The sequence below is a fragment of the Octopus bimaculoides genome, chromosome 23 (genome assembly GCF_001194135.2).
Source record: "Octopus bimaculoides isolate UCB-OBI-ISO-001 chromosome 23, ASM119413v2, whole genome shotgun sequence".
Lineage (NCBI taxonomy): Eukaryota > Metazoa > Mollusca > Cephalopoda > Octopoda > Octopodidae > Octopus > Octopus bimaculoides.
In genome coordinates, this window is record NC_069003.1 from 7226148 (window position 1) to 7230501 (window position 4354).

General features: G+C 35.1%; 1 long non-coding RNA gene across 1 annotated transcript in view; it reads right to left on the reverse strand.

The window, feature by feature from the left end:
- Positions 1 to 4299, reverse strand: part of LOC106875950 (uncharacterized) — a 10957-nt gene extending 6658 nt beyond the window's left edge. The window contains exon 1 of the long non-coding RNA XR_001410180.2: positions 1993 to 4299. This is a non-coding gene — a long non-coding RNA (uncharacterized LOC106875950). The remainder of the gene's footprint in view (positions 1 to 1992) is intronic.
- Between the last annotated feature and the right edge of the window lie 55 nt (positions 4300 to 4354).

Consider the following 4354-nt stretch of genomic DNA (forward strand, 5'->3'; position numbering starts at 1 on the left):
ATATGTATATATTTATGTATATATGTATGTGTATGTATATATATATATATGTGTATATATATATGTATGAATGTATATATATATGTATGTATATATGTATATATACACATGTATGTGTATGTATATATATATATGTATGTATATTTATGTATATATGTATGTATATATGTATGTATATATATATATGTATGTATATGCATGTGTATATATGTGTATGTATATATATGTATGTATGTATGCATATATGTATGTGTATATATATATATATATATATATATATATATGTATATATATGTATGTATGCTTGTGTATATGTATCTGAAGTCTACAACAAAAGATTTTTTTTCTTCATATTCTGGATTTTAGACTAATTCGTACATTAAATATAACACTTCTTATACAAATATGCATTGATTATATTCATGTTATTGGATGACAAAACATACAAACACTCATACCTTTATACATAAAACACGTCTTGTCTTAGAAATGTCTTTTTAATTTGAAATTTTAAGTCAACATTATTCACATGCAATACATTTTTTCATATTGTAACGAGAAAACAAGCTAAACTACAAAATTCTGGTTAGAGATTAAATGTCTTGGATGAAATAGATGAGATTGTCAAGAGTGAATGCTAGCTAAATTTTGATGATGATGATGAAAGAACAAAGTATAACATTAACAATGTGGTGGAGGGGAGACCAATATTGGTATTACATATTCTATTTTAGTTGGATGAGTGCCCTCATCTTGATTATTGCTTTCTCTGTGTTTTGCCTTGGAAAATGCTGGAGCATACAAGAGCCAAAATTTAGTGAAAACAGCAATAAAGATGAGGACACCAGCCTGACTAATATAAAATACGTAATATTTAAATTTCTCTTCTCAGAAATACAGAATCGAAATATTGATGTTGTTAGTCTGATTGATGCAGCTGATGTCTCTCACTCTAAATATCTATTTCTTATATTTAACTTATATATTTTTAAAAACTAATGAGGTCTGACAGCTGTTTAATCATTAAGGGGAATCAACTAATTGCCGTCGATGCTGTGGTGGCATAAACAAATTCAAAATAGTCTTCAGCACAGCATTAGAAGAACGAGGCCATTGCTAATAGTAATGTTTTTTAAAACTTTTAACCAAGGTATGAAGCCATTAGCTTTTGGAGGCGTTGTGTAGGGGGTCTTAATGTAATTTTTGATTCCAGGAGGACAAACGACAAAGCTGGCTTTTGGCAAGATTTGATCTGGGTCCAAAAGGATGTAACTAAATAATGAAAGGCACCCCATCCATACCTGCCACTCCAGAACCCTAATGAGAATATAGTGAACTGGAAGGAATAATATATTACATCAAAATGTCTATTCTTTTCAATAATGAAAAGAAACAGGAAAAACAACAAAACAAAACAACTTATGCTTTGTCTTCTTGTTCATATATTTTCGCTTGAATGGTTTGTGTGAGCTTGTACACATGTGTTGAAGCAAGTAAAATTTTGAAGACAAATCGTCTCATTATGTCAGCTCTTCAGAATACTAATTGCAGAAATAGTAATTATGGTCATTCTAAAAACTGAAACAAAAGTAAAAGGGGTTTCTTTTAGTATTCCCCCCCCCCCTCCTGCTAATGCTTCATCTCTACAATTAACCAATACAAAATGTATCTTTATTCCCCCAGTTAATTTTCTAACTTTGACTTGAATGACTCTTTATATTACTCTGCTATGAAAATAGAACCGAATTCATTCATTCAAGTTTCTGGTTCTAACTAATTCTGGTCACATATCTATTTTATATTATTGCACTAGACAGGCAGACACACATACATACTCAAATGTGCATACAGAATGACCTGTTGACCAATGTTAGCAAAAAGATGTATTGAAATTGTTAAAAATTTAATCTGAATCGTCATCAAATTAATTAAAAATTTATCTGATTCAAAACAAGCTATGAACTATATTAATTTTTTATCAAATAACGTTACCTGTCTCTGTCAGTTTCCACTTCCTTCTTTTTGCAGTTTTGACAAATGTAATGTGATTAATGTACCTCTGATTAGTTTATACTGATGACACACCATGATGTTGAAACTGTTCTGTTTATAAATATTAAAAGATTAAATATAATATTAAGAACAAAAATACAGAGTAATTTTTATTTAATCAATGAGAATTCTTTTACAGCAAAACATCTTTCTTTTGCAAAGAAACTGAACAACAGTGACATAAGAAACAAGCTTTTAAATTATACAGCAACTATCCCATTGAAACAGCTGTAAAAATTTTCACAACTCCATAGTTCCAGGTTTAGTCCCACAGCGTGACACTTTGGGCAAGTGTCTTCTACCATAGCCTCAGGTTTAGCTGAGCCTTGTGAGTGAATTTGATAGATGGAAACTGAGTGAAGCCTGTCATGTATGTATGTATGTGTGTGTGTTGTCTTTGTATCCATCCACTACTTGACAAACTGATGTTAGTGATTTATGTCTCTACAACTTAGCAGTTCAGCAAAAGAGACCAACACAAAGTACCAAGCTTCAAAAAACAAAAAAAACACTTGGGTTAATTAATTCGACTATGATTCTTCAAGGTAGTGCCCCAGCATGGCCACAGTTTAATGACTGAAATGAAAAAAAGTTAAAATGCACAGCAGTGGTTGTCAGCAGGGTAGTAACTTCTACCTGTGGGTAGTTGGTGTATATTTTGGCACAATTTCAATGTCCACTTTTCCAAGCTTGCATGAATGAGACAGTTTACCAAGGTAGACTTTCTATGACTGGATGCCTTCTCTGTCACAAACCCTTGTTTCCAACCAAGGTAATATTCATGGCCGAACACAGAGAAACATCACAGAATATTAGAAAGGGAGGACGCTCAAACGAAGACATGAAGACAAAGTGCCACAAATGTAAGGCATATGCTCACACACACACTAAGCTTCTTTCAGTTTCCACCTACCAAATCCACTCACAAGGTTTTGATCGGTTTCGAGTTATAGTAGAAGACATTTGTCCAATGTTGCCACAAAGTGTGGTGGAACTCAAGACCATGTATTTAGGAAGTGAATTTCTTAACCTCACAGCTATGACAGGACATTAAAACTGAACACAAATGAAAAATGGCTACAAACCAACATAATCATCATCGTTTAACGTCCGCTTTCCATGCTAACATTGGTTGGATGATTTGACTGAGGACTGGCAAGCCAGAAGGCTGCACCAGGCTCCAATCTGATTTGGCAGAGTTTCTACAGCTGGATACTCTTCCTAACGCCAACCACTCCGAGCATGTAGTTGGTGCTTTTATGTGCCACCAGCACGAGGGCCAGTCACACGGTACTGGCAACAGCCACGCTCAAAAAGGTGTTTTTTACGTGCCACCTGCACTGAAAATATATATTGGAATTGATTTCACAGATCCATAATTTTGTATCTCCGGACATTAAGAGTAGCCCAGTGCAAGGTATCAAACCTTGAACATGTCCAGGGTACTGAACTGACCAGGGCTGGACTGTCCAAATCTGTGAAGTAATCAAGATTCATCATCATCATCATTTAACATTTGTTTTCCATACTGGCATTGGTTGGATGATTTGACAGGAGCTGTTAAGCCAGAGAGCTGCACCAGGCTCCAATTGTTTTGACATGGCTTCTACAGCTGGATGCCCTTCTTAAAGCCAACCACATTACAAAATGTGTTGGGTGCTTTTTTTATGTGGCATCAGATTGTTTGATGCTATTAAAAAAATGGCAGAACAAAACCGTTTGATCTCAAAATTGTCACAGGTGAGTTTTAGTGTTGTGAAATGCAGATCCTCTGCCAAGAAGGGAATGCTCATCTTTGGTGGGGTGGTGGGGCAGTGGACAACTGTGAGTGGCATGGAGAGGTTCATAGAGGTGGATACGAGCAGTTAGTGATGGGTGCAGGAAAGACGAGTGTGAAAGGTGTGTGTGTGTGGGGGAGAAATAAGGGGATAGAAGAGAGGAGTTGCAGCAGGGATCAGTGAAAGTTGCAGAAGTGACACAGAGGAGGGAGTGACATTTGTGAGTTTCAACAGAGGTGGAGATGGTTAAAAAGTTGAAGATGGAGTGAGCCAAGAGACGAGATTTGAAAGAGGGCCATAAAATGAAAGGTAACATGCTCAAGAAGATGGGAGAGAATGGAATCAATGGAGTGATGCTGGTGGAGGATTACAGATAAGCTCACCACCATCAATTCATTGCAGAAGAGTTCACTGCCATCAACTCAGTGTGAAGAAAGTTTGAGAAAATATATCCATAATGTATATATTATGTTCTGATGTATATCTAAACTCAGAACATAATATATACTTATATATATATATAT